The following is a 21,765-nucleotide window of genomic DNA, read 5'->3' on the forward strand; positions in this document are numbered from 1 at the left end:
CCCAGTCAAGCATAAATACCGGTGGTGATTTCGTGGTTCAGCGGAGGAGAGAAGGTAAGTTAATGTCTCTATTCTCTTTGGGAACTACAGTCATTTTAATACACACGTGGATTGGTTATTGTCGCATTTAATTTTTTTTTTTTTTTTTTTTTTATACAGGTCAGTTTGGTTTGCCAATTATTTCTGTTTCGAGACACCAGCTCCAGATTTTCGTTTCTCGAGGATACACAGGAAAGAGGATTGCTGAACATTTAGGATGCTCGGTGTCATACATTTATAAGCGCTTAAAAGCAGAGGGTCTGTCACCAAGAGACAAATACAGCAACATCACAGACAGCGAACTCGATACTGAAGTAAAGTCACTTCATTCCCAGTATCCAAATGCAGGGGCCGAGGTTAGTTATTGTATTTACAGCTTTGAAATTGGTGTTTATTCTTTAATGCTTGAGGGTCTGTGCCCGCTTTCACTACGAACGTTTACGTTAAAAAAAAAAAAAAAAAAAAGATTTGAAAATGTGGGTTTGTATCTGATTTGTTCAAAATATAATTATAATTTGGAACAGATACCTGTTTATGGATACCTGCGCATACAAACAATGCTAATATTATAATGTCCTGGATGTATTACAGCAGTTTATTCCAATAATATAATAGTAATATTTTTGAGTCATAACAACTGTGTCATAAAAGTAAGCATAATAAAACAAATTGATGTTTGCTTTCCTCTATAGATGATGAATGGATATCTTAGAGCTAAGGGGATATTTGTTCAGCGACAGAGAATACGCAAGTCTCTAAACAGCATCGATCCAGTAAGCAGTGCTGGACGATGGGCCCAGGTCATTAACAGAAGATCTTACCACGTCCCATCACCAAACAGCATGTGGCATATGGACGGTCATATGAAGCTGATAAGGTGAGTCTACTTTGTGTGTGTGTTAAATATATATTAGCGTGCACAGGGGTAGGGGTCAGGGTTCGTAGGTGACGCAATCAAAGACATAAGCCCGATATCAACTTGACATCAACTCGAGTTCTGGGAGAAATCAGTATACTCGAGTTGTCTGTCCATGGTAACGAGGTTAATATTTTATTTTACCCAATTATCTGATCTGAAATCACATATGTTAAAGATATTTGTTTGGCTGCTCATGTCTATTGACCACGAAAAATTTTTTTATATCACTTTATTACATTTTATTCTTTATGTATTTAATATACATGCATTAATTTTGAGTACATGTTTGTCCCAATTTGGCACAATGGCTTGTATGCATTTTTTTAAAGTCTGAAGCAAAACTATCCAATTTTCTCAAATTAAACTGCCATATTTGTTCCTGGAAGAAAAGTAATAGATTTGTATTTGTTTGTAATAGATTAGGCTCTCATACCCTCATTCTTCAGGTGATCGTACTGAAAGGTCAGAATCTTCATAATTAACTGGGTCATTGTTTTGAGAAGAGGTCATATAATTAAATTGTGACAAAGTGAGGATCGTAATCTTCACTTGTACCGACTGGAGGGCAGATTCTTCATGAAATCCATAGATGATTGTCATTCCAAAGGGCAAATAAGTAACTGAAATCAGGTGTAACAAAATGTGGCTACTGCACACAGTTTTATATGTAAACAATGTGATTATTTTTAGTTATAACCCTTTAAAAATTAACACAAACGATATTGCTGTTCTGTCAGCATTGTAATAGGTGCCAGATATCCATTTTCCTGGATATTCTTGAAAATGAAACAGAACCTATATGTGCCAGTCCTGGTAGATAGGTGAATACTGCCTAATTAAAATAAACTTGAGAACTCTGCATTTCACCCCATATAGAGGCACAATATAATCTGAATATTTAACCTTTATTGGTGTTAAAATGCTCTGACTGCTATTGGTGAAAAAATATGTATTGTTCACAATACGCATATCTTATTACTGTAAAAATAACTTTTTTAAAATGTTTACTTTTGATTGTAGGTGGGGATTTGTTATCCATGGTGCCATAGATGGTTTTTCTCGCCTTGTTCCATATTTGCATTGTGCCACAGACAATAGCTCAAGCACAGTTCTACAGGCTTTCTCCAAAGCAGTGGCAGAATATGGGTTACCGTCTCGCATGAGGTCAGACCATGGTGGAGAAAACATACAGGTAGCCTTGCTTATGAACATCTTGAGAGGGCTCCAGCGTGGCAGCCTCATAACTGGAGTATCTGTTCATAACCAGAGAATAGAAAGACTTTGGAAAGATGTGTTCCTACAAGTTGTAGAGCCCTTGTACAAGGAATTCTATGATTTAGAAGATCTTAGTATATTAGAGGCAGATAATGATGTTCACAAAGCATGCTTGCAGTTGGTGTACCTTCCAGAAATTAATAAAAGATTACAATTATTCAGACAAGGATGGAATAAACATAAAATCCGAACAGAAAGGAACAGAACACCTGAACAAATTTGGTCAGATGGATTGGCTGCAACACTTGCAAGCTCTGCTGAATCAGGGGCAAACATTTTGGATGGTAAACAATTTGAAGAACATTTAATATTACATTTACAAAGAGCTGGAGTCCAAACAACAGATATTTTTAGTGTGACAGAAACTGAAGAGCATTCCAATCCACTTAATTTAACTACTCAGCAGCTTAATACCCTTAAAGAGGAAATCCAACTTGAAGGAGACTTTAGAGATAAATATGCACGTTGCATTCACAAAACACTAGAGTTTATGTTTTCTAACGATACCTCCAATGCATCCCCAAATTATTAAATTAAATTATTAATTGAAACAAATAATAAAACCATCCTATTTGTTTTAATATGATCATTCTGGAACTTAGGTTTTCAAGACACAGCACAGCAAAATGTTGTACTTTTTAACCAATTCAGGAAGCTTGTTTTCCATGATTGTCTAGGTGCGGTCGGAGCAAATGGAGTTGTTTTATGATTTGGTCATGAATTACACCTAGCATAAGGGTGTCTAGAAACTGCAAGTGGACATAGACCTGTGTGGTTTTGTAAGCTGGAGGGTACACTAGCTGTGGGAAATTACGACTTAAAGTCTTTATAACTACCAAGCAACATCAAAAGACTGCAAAGTCACCATCTTGCATTCTACTTTTACCTACATATCTTAACAATTCCACGTAATCACTATTGTTCTAGAAAAAAAGTAATACTTTTGAGGAACTGATCCTGCATTTATTTATTTATTGTACACAGAGATGATTGGTGGTCATAGTTACCTGTGGTAAAAACTTTCATATAATTTGTCCAGTCCAATATGAAAGCAGGACACATTGTATTTATAACATCAAACTGTATTTAAATGCTTCTGTTCTGATTGTAATATTTTACCATTAAAGATATGACTGAAGACTATAACAATGTTATCATTCAAAAACATGTTTATTTATTTGTGTGTCTTTTTTAACATGAACACCCTTAATGTCTGTTTGAAAGTTAAGACAGCATTATTTTCATAAATATGAAATGTTTACAACATCATTTTGGTACAAAAGTTAAACAGCAAGTATGTGAATTTGGCAATTAACTTCTTATCCAAAGTCAGGAAAAAAATAAAACTCACACATTTTCTTTCTTCAACTTGGGTAAAAAGGTTACATACAATGTTGAATCCCCAAAGAGGTCATTTTATACAAACAATTTGACCTCATATTTTCAAAATAAACTTTTTTGTAAGAAAGAAAGAAAATGCCTTACACAACAAAGGGCATTTGCTCAAACAATTTGACACCATCAGTATGATAAACCATGAGAGGCAAGGTTCCATTCCATTCTTCCAAATTCCATTGAAAATGTATGGTTTTAATTGCAACAGAATAAAAACAGTGTTATTTCAATTAAATGGCTGAACAGCCCTGTAACTTTAAAGTAGGTGATAAGACAATGCAATCAAACATTTGGAAGGCAGATCTGTCATATTTTCCACCATCACAGGACTTGGTGAGTTAAGTTTTACACCTTAAATTTAACGTGATTATTTCTTAGACTCAGATGAGAGGAACATCACCCGTTTAGTAGTAAGTCCGTTTAGATTTTTTCTTTATTGAACAAGCATATTTATATGTAACAGCAAGTTGAACTGATTTGAAAAATGTGTGTATTGTAATTGTGTAATTGCATGACAAGTTACACGTGTTTGACAACTGTTTTGTATATATATATATATATATATATATATATATATATATACAGATATATATATATATATATATATATATATACACACACACACACTCACACACACACACACGACTGCGGTGAAACCAGAGTAAGGGTGGTTATGTAAAAAGTCGGTTAAATGAATCCTGTTTTAAATATCATTATACACAATTGTAACAATTACTATATTCACATAATTATTGTTTTGAGATTGGGCTTTTATTAGGGAGCTCCCCTAAATCACTTGTCTAGAAAGATACAGGGTATTAATGCTTGTGACAGGGTAGATGTCTGTCATGTGGATGCGTGCATCTGCTGCTGAGTGACAGGCAGGAGATCAAGACGGAGTTGATATGCCCCGCAGGCGAACAGGTTTTATTTGCACATCAACACACTGAACAGCTCACGTGACACTACCAGCAATGGCAGCGCACAGAGCACATACAACACAGTGTACAAAAACTTTGGTAGGATCTACAATCTCTGAACTAATCTTCTCTGTTCAATAACAAACTAATGTTAACATGTAAACGTTTATTGATGATACTTTGATTACTGTAAATTCTTTGTACATCTTCTAGAACAGTGTGTCTTTTAACTTCTGTAACTGTAACTTCTTCTTCCAATAACACATCCAGTTCCGAGAAAGCTGTGTAAGGTAGAAACACAAATATTACATTACAGTAAGTTGTATCTTTAAGTTGTACCTTTCATTCCTCAACTTTCATATTTTGCAGAAATATGCTGAATGTTATTAAAATATCCACTATCATGGCATCTCAATTGTGAGAGACACCGTGTTTCTTGAAGAGATCACTATAGTGAACATGAAATACACACCCAAGAGCCTCTTACGATGTATGGATTATCACCCAGTGCAGTCTCTACCTCACCGAGGGTTTCGTTCTTTCATTTTTTTTTTTTAATTACGTGCAGTTTCATAAACTAAAGTTTAATACGGTAATATAACATCATTTTTAGTCAAAAAAGGTCAGTTTGGCAGTGTTCCTAAACTGCAATTTTAGAGTTGCCGAATACTGAGTTCTAACTGAGTTAAAAAAAAAACAAAAAAAATACATACCTCTTTCAAGCTCCTGCTCCTTTTCTCCCAGAAGAGACTGGTGGAGCTGAACCTTATGGGAGAGAAATATTACAGAAAATATCTAATATGTAACATTGCAGAAAATACTGAAATTAAAACCACTGATTAAAATACCTTAACCATTCTTTTCATCCAATCAATTTCTTTGAATTCAATATACTGTATGTATTAGCAGGGAAGACAATCCAGCAATAATGGAGAGGTTTAAAGTTCTGGCAACACAATTATTAACCTGGGAAACAACAAAAGCTTATACCATAACAGTAACAACATAAAAAACTTCAAATGTAATATACTTGAGCAAAGCCATTTCAAAATGAATGATCTTATGAGTGTGCTGAAAATTATTACATAGTTTAAACAAAGACTAAGCTAAATATAATATTTTGCATGAAAACATTAATCAATAACTTATGAACACCGAATTATAAAATACATTTTTCAAAAACTAAAAACACTCAGGCCGTAACAAACATTTTGTTTCTTGCCTTCCAAGCAATAGCAGAAAGGTTTGTAACTTTTCTGTAGATTTTCAAAACATTAAAACAGCACTTTTTAATTAAAAACATGTTGGCACCACAAACCTTTACTGGCAGGACAGGAAGATGCCATTGGTAACATGACCTGTGATTGGCCACCTTAGGTTGAAGTCCTATTGCTCCGCTAAAACTACAGATGCAGAGGAGTTGCTGTTAATGTGCTATTAGTCTGTCCTCCATTTTCAAACTACAGATGCAAGAGAGCTGTTGTGGATCTGTTTTTAGGTAAGTAAAATTATTGCTATCACACTCTTCATTCAGTATTTTACTGAAATATTATTTTCCAAACAGAATAATCTTGAAAGACTTTGAAATGCATTTTTTATTAAGCTTTCTTTTTGAAATTGCAGACAAACTAATGTAGTTAGATGTGTAGTTCTAAGAATACATCCTTTGAACTTCAAGTAAAAATACTACTACTGTAATAATAATAATAATAATAATAATAATAATAATATTTGCAGTAAGCATTCCAAAATGTAGATAAAATGATTCCTGTTAAACAAAGACCACCACATCTAGCTACAACACATTAGCTGTCTGCAATTTTTTTTAAAAAGAGGCTTAATAAAAAAATATATATATGCTTTTCAGTCTTTAAAGATTTTCATGCTTGGAAAAGAATATTTTAGTAAAATACTGAATGAAGCGTATGATAGCAATTATTTTCCTTACCTAAAAAACAGTACATCCACAGCAGCTCTCTTGTATCTGTAGTTTCAACTTAGGTTGATCAATCAGAGGTCAGGTTACAAGTCATTGGAGTGCTTCTTCCTGTTCTCCCAGGGAGGAGTCCAGCCAGGAAAGGGTCTTTGTATCTTTGTTCCAGCAGTACACTTACTGTTGGTGTGTCAGCATTTACATATGAGAAAGGTAGTGGTGGAGGCGTTGATGGATGAGTAGTCCATTCTGATAATTGAAACTAGTTATAAAAATATATATAAAAAGAGTATAATTAGAATAAAAGACTGAGTGCTTGAAGTATGCCAAATTTTTTATATATATATATATATATATATATATATATATATATATATATATATATATATATATATTGATTTTATATATATATATATATATATATATATATATATATATATATATATATATATATATATAAAATCAATTACAGGATTTTGCAGCTACATAAAAAACAGCGTGTCTACAGTATTGCAATTTTCTAAGAATTCTGGAGGATGACATCATGATGACTGCAGAGTACAATGTTCATTCCAAGAAGTTCTAAGGTGTTATTAAAAATGACTTCACTTTATTGTTTGCACTGGTTCCATAGTCATCGCATAGTGAATCTATTCATCAATAGTAAGTGAATAACCTGATACCTGTGATTGGCCAGTTGCAATCAGTTCATTTTTGAAGCTATCAGCCTGAAATAGTTGCTCAATGTCCAGAATCTCAGTCTATATAAACAGAAATGCATTCTTTGTGTAAAAATAGTATTTGAACTACCTCTCCTTAAAATGAAAATGTCTACAGGTATCTGTTTGCCCCTAAGAGAAATGTTTTTTGGCAGCTCATTTCAGATGGAACATCCAGCACCAAAGTAACTGGTTTTGCAATTGGGCTGCCTTAACATATTTTAATTATCAGCATAAATATTGCACACACAAGGTTTCTGTGTTACATATAGTAGGTGTCATGAAACCACTGCAAATAAAGACCTGGTGAACATATAAAAATCAGATCATGTTTTGGGGCAATACATCACTGCTGATCTGGTTTAAAACAATAACTGCATTTAAAGCCCAGCAAACTGACCAGACAAGGGCTTTGCAAACACTAATATATTACATAAATAAGCATAATAGACCAATTAAGCAATATAAGCAATATAGTTATCCTACCTCAGCTGCCCTTTGTGGGATGTTTTCTGATGTTTCATTTTCTAGAAGATCAGCCATTGCATTGGTAGCATGTTATTATTATTATTATTATTATTTATTTCTTAGCAGACGCCCTTATCCAGGGCGACTTACAATTGTTATAAGATATCACATTACACATTATACAGATATCACATTATTTTTACATACAATTACCCATTTATACAGTTGGGTTTTTACTGGAACAATCTAGGTAAAGTACCTTGCTCAAGGGTACAGCAGCAGTGTCCACCACTGGGGATTGAACCAACGACCCTCCGGTCAAGAGTCCAGAGCCCTAACCACTACTCCACACTGCTGCCCCATGTTGTTGCATAACCTAAAAAATTGAATCATTACTTTTTCCAGTAAATGAACACAAATTAGAAACACATTGTGTAACAAGACTCCTTTAATGTGTATGGACTTCTAAGTGAAGGAACAAAAACTATGACTGTACCTCATTTTCTCTTTGGTGGTAGTCTTCTATAATGGGATTTTCTGAAGTCCTTGTACCAATATTTCCATTTGACAATTCTTGTATATGCACCTGGAAAAAATAGCAATGAACACTACTAAATATTCACCAATTTAAGTACATGACAACCTTTTGGCAGAGCTAAAAGCCAATTCTGCTCAATGAATGTAAAGTTAACATAAGAGTGTACTGATCATTAATGTCATACTGCACCCACAAGATGAACTGGTTCCTACACCTTAGCATTGGGCATACAATAGTAGCACATTCTTTATTGAGCAGTTGTATGATACAATGGCCTGTGGTTTCATAGTACAAATAGAAATAAAATAATTATTTATGAAGCTATCCTGTCATTTGTTCTTCTGTAGAGGTCATATCTACCTGCTCCTGAACTTGCAATTGGGTCACTGATGCATTGCTTCCTGCTGTTACTTGACGGCTTTCATTTAACATCCTTCCTTCTGTTCTCTGAATAATACAAACAAAAATTGACATAGACTTGTTTTAAACCTTAGGATAAATGTTGTGTGTGTGTGTGGCGCAAATATATGGTTGGCAGGGAGGGGTTAAAATCCATAATACATGTGAGAATGTGGCTGGAGCCTTAATTGAATGATTAATGGTTAATTAGGCTCCAGCCACATGTTATATAAGGAAGTGAGATCCTTTGTTTGGGGAAAGGTGTTTATGTGTGTTTGTAGTGGTATTGTGTGGCACTTGGTCAGGGATGGGAATGCCAAGTCTGACTTCAGAATAGCTTTGTTTAAGCTTTTATTTTGGCACTTGTGCTTGTTTATTTTCTTACTGACACTTCTTTGTGTTAATAAATGTGTGCACCGGTGCTTTAAACTGCAGCTTCCTGGGCTCCGAGTCTCCTTATTGATGCTATCCTGCTACAGTGAGCAATAAGAACTCTTACTTGAGAGGTTTAATGGGGATTTACAGCAGGTTACAATTCACATTTATTGAGACATAAAACAAACACATAACTGAACACACATCATGAGATAAAGAACAAAGTTAAATACAATTTGCAAGTGTGTTTCTTAAATAATGCAATAATACATTATTTTAAAAAGCATGTGTTTTAATGCCCTGATTTAAACTTTGTGTTTATGGCAACCAGCCGAGAAGTGACATATATTAGACTTAAGAAAATATATTGCAATTAAAACTAGTTCTATCAAAGTATAACTATTTACTAACAGACCACTGTAATAGACTGATTAGACTGATCAAATACACTGGCATTTAGTTTTATTTACATTTGCAAAATTGGTAGGAATCACATATGTAGTGAATTTAAACTAGGTGAATCTCTGTATAATGAATTGCACTGCAGTATAAATCTTTATAGCTTCTTAGGAAAACATCCTCCGTTTTTGTAAAGTAGTTTAATTGATAAATATAATCTCAATCAATCCTGAAATTATAGGTGATGCAGAAACTTTTGGCTATAGCTGTACATTTACATTAAGCAGAGATTTCGGATATGTATGTATGTAGGCATATTTGTCTATATATATGCACACTATTTAAGCTTCTATTATTGTATTTTGATTTAATCTAAAAAAAAAACTTGATCCAGCTTTACAAAACAATAATTAGGTAGTAAAGATCCATCTGTCATAAAGAATAAACTGACCTACCTCAATTGGCAATGGTATATCACGATTAGGAACTATAAAAATCTTTCCTTTTCCTATCTTGGTTTGTAGGTCAGCTGCAGACGTTATGTTTAGCTTACTAAGACGCCGACCTTTCTCTGCCTTTGCAAAGGTAAAGCCAGTTAGAATCAAAGGAACGTCAGGAAAACTATCTTGCACAAAATTCTCTAACTGTCTTAAACTCCAGCTTCGCTGAACAGTAGATTTTGAACCATATCTTTCATTGGTAGCAGGTTGTTCACATTTAGGAACTCCTACAGCAACATAAACAATGGAGAAACAATCAGTGGTTTGATTAAAATATATAAATTTTATTGTGTAACATAACATTTGCAAATAAAATGCATGGTTTTAATCTGTAAGCTTTTTCTTTTTTTTTTTTTAAATAGTAAAAAATAAAATGCACATTAAACACTGGAAGGGTTATCATTAGGAGAATATGTAACCTACCTAATCCATTTCTTGTCAGTCTTGATAGTTCAGACGGTGGTGGTACAAATTCTTCATCGTTCTTTTGCAGTAAGAAAAAATGAGTCTTCCATAAATGTCCCCTTTGCCGTCCTTTTTTTCTGCCTCTCTTTCCTACATTAGTTTCCAATTTCCAAGAAAGAAAGAAAGAAAGAATGAAAGAAACAGCTAAAAATACAGAAGGCATAAAAATCAGGGATAAGAATTCTAACTTCAGATAGTCAACATTGAATATTATTCTAGAAGTAATGGAGAGCAGAAAAAAGGTTCACACAAAATCAAAGTTGATACGAAATAAAAGAAAATTACCTTATTAACATTAAAAATACTTTTAAATAACTAACACAAATTACTTAGCACCATTCTAAATATGAGGACATCTGTGTTGCTTTATAGTAACAAGGTAGCAGCAGAAAAGGAATAAAAGCAGTGTCATTAGATATTCTATCCCTTTTTTCTGTCAAATATTAAATGATGTATGACACTGTAAAAAAAGAAAATGAAAACGTACTTAAATGATCATTAACATTAAGATTAATAATAAAAAAAGGCTATTATGGCCTACATTTAGAAAAATAACTGGCTGGCGTAAAGCAGGTTGGTAATATAACATATTTTCTTTCTGTTTTATGTTACCTGTCCTTTGTGATGAGTCCACAGATCTACTTCTAAACAAGGCCCTTGTTTCACTGACAAAAGAGGCTGCATCAAAATCATCTATATCGTCAGTTGTATGAGACCTCAATTCAGATTCCGCTTGGCGAACTGATGACAGGGCGCGGGTTAAAACCCCGTGTACCTGCTCTCTTTCACCTGTCATGAGGCAGACCTCTGTAATCAAATAATGCTGTGAATATTTACAAAGGGTTATACAAAGTTACTAAATAAACACCCACAAAAGAACGTAGTGCTCTGCATAACCACACACATTATTGTATCATTCACAGTACATATATTTTAATTATATACCTGTTAATGATTAGTAGCCTATAAGTGAAATGTTGATAGTTTGAAAACAGTCACAGTATCGGAAAAGAAGCACGGAGCCGGGGAGGGACATGAAAAGAAAATATGTCTTGCGGCGTTGCGCACGACCTGTTGCCCAAATATCAAAAGTGTCTTCCCACTGTGCGAAACTCGCTGCCTGTTTTAATCTGTTTTTGTTTCCATAAGAAAATCTTTTTTGATGTTTTCCGACAGCTGGACACGAGTGCAATTTATATAAAGGTCGCATAATTACTATTCATTGTGTAAATGTGAAACCTATATGTTGTCCTATATGTTGGTAATGACCCCTCACCCCCAACAACAGTCGGAAAAGCTTCCAGATCGCAACGAAGTACATATTGGAAGTGGTGCGCGACCAGTCTGAATTAACATGTCATATCTGCAACGCAATTATGTTCTAATATTCTCCATTAGCTCGCAGTCACATAAATAGCGACTCAATGTCAAGCTGCCACAACGTACACACATAATAATATATTGAACCCAACGATAATTGTACCTGTTTTGTTTTGTATGAAGTTTGCACGCTTAACTTCTAATCAAGTATACAGATGGTCTCACGTTATATTTTCATTAGGCTTTTTTTTTCTTTTTCTTTTACACAAAAACCTTAACTATTCTTTGTTCTAAAATCATTTATCTCGTTGAACGTTTTTGTACCTTACACATAAGCACATCCCCACGCGCCTAAGTTATTACTGTACACGATTATTTTTTCTGTCATAAATCATAAATAAACATAAATAGCGGTACTATTCATGTACTTACCTTTTTTCCAGTACAAAAAAGTAATGAGGTTTAAATAAAAAAAAAAAAAAATACAATCTTCACTTCGTTGTTAGAATTATAACAGTGATGCCTCCAAATGCAAATGGCGTACGTTTATTAACAAAAACAAACGTAAGGTACACACTTCCTGTTTATTTCGAGATATCTGTAAATCATTTAGAGATATCTCTAAATAACTTCCTGTTCATTTAGAGATATCTCTAAATCATTTGAAGATATCTTCAAATAACTTCCTGTTCATTTGGAGATATCTCTAAATAGACCGGAAGTCCATTCAAAACATAGAGCATTTTCACAGGAAGTTATTTCGAGATATCTTGAAATGGCTTCCTGTTCATTTGAAGATATCTTCAAATGATTTAGAGATATCTTTAAATGAACAGGAAGTTATTTAAAGATATCTGTAAATCATTTGAAGATATCTTCAAATAACTTCCTGTTCATTTAAAGATATCTGTAAATCATTTGAAGATATCTTCAAATAACTTCCCGTTTATTTAGAGATATCTCTAAATCATTTAGAGATATCTTGAAATAACTTCCTGTTCATTTAGAGATATCTCTAAATCATTTGAAGATATCTTCAAATGAACAGGAAGTTATTTCAAGATATCTCGAAATGACTTCCTGTGAAAATGCTCTATGTTTTCAATGGACTTCCTGTCCATTTAAAGATATCTTCAAATGAACAGGAAGATATTTAGAGATATCTCTAAATGATTTAGAGATATCTCTAAATGAACAGGAAGTTATTTGAAGATATCTTCAAATGATTTAGAGATATCTTTAAACGAACAGGAAGTTATTTGAAGATATCGTCAAACGATTTAAAGATATCTTTAAATGAACAGGAAGTTATTTCGAGATATCTTTAAATGATTTAGAGATATCTTTAAAACCCTCATTTTAAGATATCTCTAAATGACAGTTTGGCGTGCCATGCTAGCACAATCCATATGGTTTCCATAGTATTTAAAGATATCTGTAAATCAATTTGAGATATCTTTATTTCATTTTTAGATATCTCAAATTGATTTACAGATATCTTTAAATTAATTTTAGATATCTTAAAAACTGCACAATTAAAGATATCTGAAATTCAATTTGAGATATCTTGAAATGTTTTACAGATATCTCTAAATATTTCAAGATATCTTAAAATGCAATTAGAGATATCTCTAAATGATAATTTGGCTTGCCATATGAAGTGTAATGCTGGCTCCAGGGATCAGCTTATTGCCTCCCTAGCGCATCAGCACACAAAATGGCTGCGATGCTGTCTCCAGGGATCAACCACAGTGTGGTCTCCCCAGCGCATCAGCATGACAGCCGTCTGGATTGAGCTAAGTAGGGTACATCTCTGGGGTCTTCAAGTGGGCACCTTCCACCCTCAGTGTGTTTCGTCGACTAGCCCACGACACCTCAAGACGGCTCGACGGTGATTCTGGCGTCCCACTCAACTCAGCCCAGCTTACTTACCCGTACATCAGCGTTTCTTTCTTTCTTTCTATTGTGCTTGAGATCCCCAGCCAGAATCTTTGCTTCTCAACCACAGCCAGTTGCTGCTCCTCTCTGCTGCTTCAGATAAGTTAGAATTAGAACATGTTGAAGATTGAGACAGTCAGCCACTGGCTGATATACACACATGGCCTAAATAAAATGGAGACCTCTACTGTACTTTTGTGTCTTCCACAACCTCTAAGCGGTGAGTCCGATTCTGTGTCCGTTTCTTTGTCTTTTTTGGGGGGTCAATTGTACTGTTTTATTTTTAGAGTGAGAAGAAGATTTACCCCCCACTTAAAGTTGTACAATGTTTTAGATGCGTACTTCCAACAGTGCGTGATCACATAAATAAAGACTGTGGAGAGAAAGCTGCGACTTTCTAAATTGCACGGAAACCCAGGCAATGTTAGTCACAATGGGCGTGACTGCAAATCTTTCCCACTTAATAAGGGCTGCTAGACAGACCCACCGAGAGGGCGGGGAGGACGGGGGAATTTCCCCGGGGCCCTAATGAAGGGGGGATTTTTTTTTTTTTTATATATATATATATACAGTACTGTGCAAAAGTTTTAGGCAGGTGTGAAAAAATGCTGTAAAGTAAGAATGCTTTCAAAAATAGACATGTTAATAGTTTATATTTATCAATTAACAAAATGCAAAGTGAGTGAACAGAAGAAAAATCTACATCAAATCAATATTTGGTGTGACCACCCTTTGCCTTCAAAACAGCATCAATTCTTCTAGGTACACTTGCACACAGTTTTTGAAGGAACTCGGCAGGTAGGTTGGCCCAAACATCTTGGAGAACTAACTACAGTTCTTCTGTGGATTTAGGCAGCCTCAGTTGCTTCTCTCTCTTCATGTAATCCCAGACAGACTCGATGATGTTGAGATCAGGGCTCTGTGGGGGCCATACCGTCACTTCCAGGACTCCTTGTTCTTCTTTACGCTGAAGATAGTTCTTAATGACTTTCGCTGTATGTTTGCGGTTGTTGTCATGCTGCAGAATAAATTTGGGGCCAATCAGATGCCTCCCTGATGATATTGCATGATGGATAAGTATCTGCCTGTACTTCTCAGCATTGAGGAGACCATTAATTCTGACCAAATCCCCAACTCCATTTGCAGAAATGCAGCCCCAAACTTGCAAGGAACCTCCACCATGCTTCACTGTTGCCTGCAGACACTCATTCGTGTACCGCTCTCCAGCCCTTCGGCGAACAAACTGCCTTCTGCTACAGCCAAATATTTCAAATTTTGACTCATCAGTCCAGAGCACCTGCTGCCATTTTTCTGCACCCCAGTTCCTGTGTTTTCGTGCATAGTTGAGTCGCTTGGCCTTGTTTCCACGTCGGAGGTATGGCTTTTTGGCCGCAAGTCTTTCATGAAGGCCACTTCTGACCAGACTTCTCCGGACAGTAGATGGGTGTACCAGGGTCCCACTGTTTTCTGCCAATTCTGAGCTGATGGCACTGCTGGACATTTTTCATCTGCTGCAGTAAGTTTCCTTGGCCGACCACTGCGTCTACGGTCTTCAACGTTGCCCGTTTCTTTGTGCTTCTTCAAAAGAGCTTGGACAGCACATCTGGAAACCCCTGTCTGCCTTGAAATTTCTGCCTGGGAGAGACCTTGCTGATGCAGTATAAATACCTTGTGTCTTGTTGCTGTGCTCAGTCTTGCCATGGTGTATGACTTTTGACAGTAAACTGTCTTCAGCAACCTCACCTTGTTAGCTGAGTTTGGCTGTTCCTCACCCACGTTTATTCCTCCTACACAGCTGTTTCTGTTTCAGTTAATGATTGTGTTTCAACCTACATATTGAATTGATGATCATTAGCACCTGTTTGGTATAATTGTTTAATCATACACCTGACTATATGCCTACAAAATCCCTGACTTTGTGCAAGTGTACCTAGAAGAATTGATGCTGTTTTGAAGGCAAAGGGTGGTCACACCAAATATTGATTTGATTTAGATTTTTCTTCTGTTCACTCACTTTGCATTTAGTTAATTGATAAATATAATCTATTAACATGTCTATTTTTGAAAGCATTCTTACTTTACAGCATTTTTTCACACCTACCTAAAACTTTTGCACAGTACTGTATATATAAAATATTTTAAAACAACTAGTCCTGCACAAGACCCTTTGCGTTCCCACCAGCACATTAAAAAGAAAAACTCCCGTCCTGCACACCGAGCCGATGTGCTTCTGTGGTGTAATGATTGTGTATCCAGGCGCTGTCAAACACTTCCTTTCACACAGTGATTTGAACTTTAGCATTTCATATTTTACTACACCAAAAAGCTGAAAAAAAGGCAAAGCAATTATGTATTTTTTTAAAGACTTTTAAAAACTTTAAAAGAACCCTAAAGTTGCACAATATATACCACAGTATGAATTATTCTATTAAGATCTATAATTTGATCAAAACAACGTGGTGCAGCAGTTTGTTAGAAAAATTGTATTGTGTAAAATAAATAAAGTACTTTCTTCAGCTGGTGGTAAACACAATTAGAGAATGATCCGTTATATCGCTTAAAATACAAATATATTTACCAATACAGGCTATTAGTTAAGAGCAGAGATGGGTGGTTTATTTTTGGCACGGGATAAATAAAATAGTGTATAGCAACACCATTAAAATGTAGTTTATGCTAAAGACGTATGTTATTTGATGTTAAGTAAGCTTCCGATTAATGACTATTACACGTGGAGTTTGTACAAAAAAAATATTTATTCACTTACCTAAAAAAGAAGTTTTAATACTGTAAATAACTTAAACATAACTACTTTGAGAAAGAGTAGATTTTAATTGAGATATTGAAACTTCTAGGCGTCGTTGATAGTTTCCTTCAAACCCACTATCAGAATACTGTATCAGTTGAAATGATCTTCCTCAGACACTGCTAAGATTGCAAGTATCATTGCTTGGTTTAGAAGCTTGGTTTAGATTACAGTATACTACAAAGTCGGCTCTCGGCAGCCCTGCTGCTAGATGGTGATCTGTTGGCAGGTGCTTGATGCTTCCCTATGAACAGCCTCTTGCTTTGCAGAGTTTTCCACCCCAGCTATGAATCTCCTTTTAAAAGGGCTCTGGTCCATGTCTTTGTTCTAAACATGTTCCTAATTTGAAGCAACTAACCCTCCGCCCGGGTCCTAAACAGTATATCCTTTCATTATATTCATTTTACCACATTAAGAGTCATGCCTATAACATTAGACATAACACAAGAAAAACAAGCTCCTAAATACAAATGATGTGTGGGTGAGTTTAAAGTCCAGACTGAATGAAACCAGCTCACAGAACTGGCTGTCAGAGTTTTTGTATTGGGTTCAACCTGAATCATTTTTTCTACTCTGAATCTCAAGCATACCATTTTGTAGAAATTGTTTTCCAGTGTAATTTTTAATCATTTTCAGTTTTCAGATGTATTACATTCTGATTTTTTTTAATACACAATGGCAGAACAATTATAATAACGCAATCAGAATCACCATTAAAACCGTAAAGAAACTGTAAAATACAAACTTAAAGGATGCATTTTACCAAAAAACTTTAAAGGGTTAATAAAGCATACTTTAGTTTACTTGAGTAAGCTACTGTTCTTGGTAACAATTCTTCCCCCCCCCCCCCCCCAAAAAAAATGCTTAAAGTTGCTTTAAAAAATGATACATTTTATGAATATACAATATTCTTTGCGAGTCACTGTGATATAACATGCAGAACTAGTTCAGCAATGCCAAATAATATTATTATGCGTGGACCCATGTGCATGATTTCAGTCCCTTTTTCACTAATACTGTACACACTTCAGTAAAATATGTGCATGCAATGTATTAATACAATCTGTATCTAATAAAGCAAACAAAAGAATAATTGCAATAGAAATTCAAGGGAGGATAAGTGTTTGTGTATATATTCTGAGGAAGTGTAGTCCTGGGGGAAAAAAAGGACTACGTCTCCCAGAAGGTCATCGGCTTCATTTGTTTAATTTCATTTGTAAATTGTTTGATTAGTAATGATCCCCTGCACCTGGCTATCATTGTAAATTAGAGCCAGGTGCAGGGTATTTAAAGAAAGCAGCCAGTCTGTTTGAGGCTGCTGTGTGGAGAGCCCGCTTGTTAGTGTGCACAAGCGTAAACCTGTGTGGTTTTGTTTTGTATTCCAGGTAAACAGCTTAGCTGTCCTGTTTGATAGTTAGGTTCCGGTTCTGTGTTTTAGTTAAGTGCTCAGGAAAAGAGCTAGGTGTTTGTTTTGTTTATTTTGGTTTTTAAGGCGCTCTTGCACTATTTTAATAATAAACACAAAAAACTGCACCTGCTGCCTAAAAGACAGAAGACAGTGTATTTAATACGCAAGGTGTTAGTATCGGTTCCCTGTTACTTACAAAGATATCCTGTCTACAGTCTAGTGATGCCTACTCACAAAGCTTTAACTTAGGAGTTGTGGAAAAAAGGATTTTATTTTCAAAATCAGTTTTTATGGAGAAAAATAAAACTATTTCTGAAACTGTTGTAGAGCAGTGTGTGCAATCTGCATCCCCTGCGTACAAGTCAACTACAGGACAGCTTCATCGGGTTACACATGACAGCAAATGTTGCTTTAACACAAGAACTGGGCAAATCCGAGCAACTGCTATTGAGACATTAAACATAGTTTTTGAATTGATACCATAAAAAAGTCAAATGTATGATCAAATTCCAAGAATCCAACTTCTTGTAAATAAGCCCAGCCATAAGAGGGTCACGAGGTCCTCAAGTGTGTTTTGCTCAGGTTCCTCACCCTTGTTCTAGACTTTCTTAGCAACAATCTAGAACAGTTTTATGAATATCAAACTTTATTTGAATCATAAAAACAGACTGAAAAATGTCTTTAAGTAATGTTTAAGTCACTGTATTTTTTAAACGTGAGAATTGCACTGGAGTGTAATAACTCATTAATGTTAAATAACAGCAAAACATTTGCATAGCAACATTTCTACCAGTCTGTTGGAGAGTGCAGCCAGCGGCTGGTGTTGATTTGCAGGGAAGCACACAGATCACAGAGAAGTTTGGTGCAAAACCAGTTATTTATATTTAAGAACAATAATAAACAAAAGGCTAATTGAACAAAATATCAAACAATTTGAAGAAAGAAAAAGTGAAAACCAAAAATAAATATTTATAGTCACCTAATCACAGGTACTGTCTCCAATAACTGAGTCCAACCACAGAGCTGCAAAACTGCCCTCTGATCTACACAAAAGGAAGATCCTGACTGAAAAACTAACAGCCTTTATACCCTTCAAGGCCTACCCCTCCCCCAGAATAAACCAGTATGCAGGTGGTTATATAGAAACAAACCAGCAAACAGTTATTAATAATAGATAAAGTATTCAAAAAGAAACATAAATCAATGAATATATATAACTAAACATTAATCTAGCACGTGCATTAAAACTATGTTTTAAAACAAGCAGAGGGAAACTTAATTAAAATCAGCTATCCCCCTTTCAATATCTTTGAAATAACTTGTACGTCTGTGTGACAGGAGTGAAAGGAGTCCCTCTTGTAATTCGCCCTCCCGACTATTGGCAGCGCTGTGCAGGAAGGACCAAGACCGAGGAGAAAGGCTGAGTCATGGTTGGGGCAGAAGCCGCAGTGGTAGCGCCCATCTTAACTTGGGGCAGGACCTCATGGTTGAGCCCCATTATTGCAATCAGCTGTGCTGCGCTCGACGATTGGCTGAGGTGGGGCAGTGCACTGATTGCAGGGGTGGGACTCGGCACTATTTAGGCTGTGGGGTTCTGCCATTCGGTCTCCTTGTCCTGGACTGAGACGGTCGTGCTGCGTGAGTTCTGTGATTTTTGTTCATTTGTTTGTTGTGCTTATACCCAGACTGAGGATTCCCAGGCTGGCTGCCTCCGAGCCCAGAATTCCCCCTGTGATCCTTGGCATCTCCAGGAACTACTTATCCTGCTTGGGAGAGGGAGCCCAAGCCACCTGCTGTGCTGTGTGGATTATTGAGATACTACGTGGCAGTGTTTCTGTTCTGTGTAGAATATTTGTTTTCATTGCAAGCCTCTGCTTACCATAGCTGTTTTTTTTTGTTTGTTTGCTGCAATTGTGTGGAAACCCACTGCTTGGGAGTTTGTACTTTTGTGGGTGTTGTAAATAAAATCCAACCCCAACTACATGCTTCCTGTCTCCATCACTTCTGGGTCACGTCACTTCCTCCCATAACCCACCAAAGTCTGATAGCACAGAAGTCTCGTTTGTTTTGATCATGCTTGTCCTGACTGTGTAAGCTGCATGCACTGGATATTCTGTACACTTCTTGCTTACAATTAACTGCAGCCTGTCTTGCCGAGAACCGTTTTCCAAGAACTGGTAAATCAAGCAATATGAGCCATTGTCAATGCAGCAAGCCACCAACTCCAAAATGTTACTGTGGTGATCTGCAAATAAAAACATCCCAAGATAATCTTTATATTATGTTTCCAATAAGTCAGTACTAAACAACAAAAACAACAAAGCTTTCAGCGTTGTCCAAACAGATTGCAACATTTTTTTTTATTATTATTATTCTAGGCCTAGTTCAGTTTCATGGCACTTAACTGTAAGATAATGACTTTACAGCACCCGAGCGATTGAGACGATCTAAAAGGTTTTTAATAAACTCTTTCGATATTGCAGACCTGTATTCAGGTCTAGGAACCGCAACTCCACTCTATAATGCAGTATAACAGCAGACCAGTAAAATAATATCTATCTACATTTGTATTTCATTATGTTCAATGTAAGGCACTTAAATAATGTAATTAGTTATTTTAGGGTAGTTAGTCATAAGACTTTATGTCAAGTGTCCCTAATTGCTGTGTATTTACAAAGCACAGTAGTTACATGGTAAATACAGGTGTACTTACACATAACTGCAATGTTATTATGCATTGTTACAATGCACTTAATGTGTACATCTTTTTGCGCGATATATGTAAGTGCACAGTTGTATCAGAAAAGGGTTAGGTTTGAAATTAGGTTTAGAGCTAGGTTTAGAGTTAGGGTTGGGGTTATATCATTAAGTACACTGTAACTATGCATAATAACATTGTAAGTATGTGTAAGTACGCATGTATTTACTAAGTAACTACTCTGTAAATACACAGTAATCAAAGACACTTAATGTAAGTCTTTCTTTACTAAGAGCTGACTTAGACTGGAGTAAAATGCTTCAAAACATACACCCATGTCTGATAATGTAGAAGGAATCTGTGCTACCAAATCAACGTTTTTCAAGTCCCAAAGATATTGGCACATTGACACTGAACAGAAGAACATATGAATATTTACAAAGAGAGGAGGTCAGTAGCTGATTGATCCCACCAGAACTTTGTTAAGTCGGGTCTTAAGAAACACACAGATTCAGCATCAAAGCATATTGGATAAAACATGGATGAAAGCTGCTGCAATATGCAATAATCCTACATTATACAGTGCAATGCAGTTTGCTCTTGGAATCACAAACAATGCTTCTGTGTTGCCAGTTTCCTGTGCATTCCAAGGCTGTTTGAAAACTGTACATGTAAGTATTTGTTTAGCCTTTTAAGCAGAGATGCCCAGTTTGCCTGGAGGTCAAAACTATAATAAACTATTTGTCTTTGTATCTGTTATGTTGCTGTGACAAACATATTTTCTATTGGCTACAGTAAGATAGGGTGAAATTTGATTACCACGTAATGATTACACTATTCAACAATTATTTTATGTTGGGAGTAGCTGCTGACATAGCATACATACTTAGAGAGGATACATATATCTGTACAGAAACATTTCTCCAAAGTTCTTCTGTACACCCCACCATGCTATCAAAAACAGAAATGACAAATGACATACAATATTATTATTATTATTTGTTTATTTAGCAGACGCCTTTATCCAAGGTGACTTACAGAGACTAGGGTGTGTGAACTATGCATCAGCTGCAGAGTCACTTACAATTACGTCTCACCCGAAAGACGAAGCACAAGGAGGTTAAGTGACTTGCTCAGGGTCACACAATGAGTCAGTGGTTGAGGTGGGATTTGAACCGGGGACCTCCTGGTTACAAGCCCTTTTCTTTAACCACTGGACCACACAGCCTCCTCCTACATTAGTACAGTGAT

At 35.7% G+C, this 21,765-nt stretch overlaps 1 long non-coding RNA gene across 2 annotated transcripts; it reads right to left on the reverse strand.

Annotated features, from left to right (window-relative positions):
- Positions 1-4,149: 4,149 nt before the first annotated feature.
- LOC131706614 (uncharacterized) lies at positions 4,150-12,157 on the reverse strand. Of its 2 annotated transcripts, XR_009310677.1 has the most exons (8): positions 10,957-12,157; positions 10,303-10,434; positions 9,835-10,106; positions 8,567-8,653; positions 7,165-8,254; positions 6,663-6,743; positions 5,262-5,313; positions 4,150-4,829 (listed from the first exon to the last, which is right to left on the reverse strand). It is a non-coding gene; the product is annotated as an uncharacterized LOC131706614 (long non-coding RNA). The 2 variants fall into 2 exon arrangements; XR_009310676.1 differs by lacking the exon at positions 9,835-10,106.
- Between the last annotated feature and the right edge of the window lie 9,608 nt (positions 12,158-21,765).

Source organism: Acipenser ruthenus, chromosome 36 (assembly GCF_902713425.1).
Source record: "Acipenser ruthenus chromosome 36, fAciRut3.2 maternal haplotype, whole genome shotgun sequence".
Lineage (NCBI taxonomy): Eukaryota > Metazoa > Chordata > Actinopteri > Acipenseriformes > Acipenseridae > Acipenser > Acipenser ruthenus.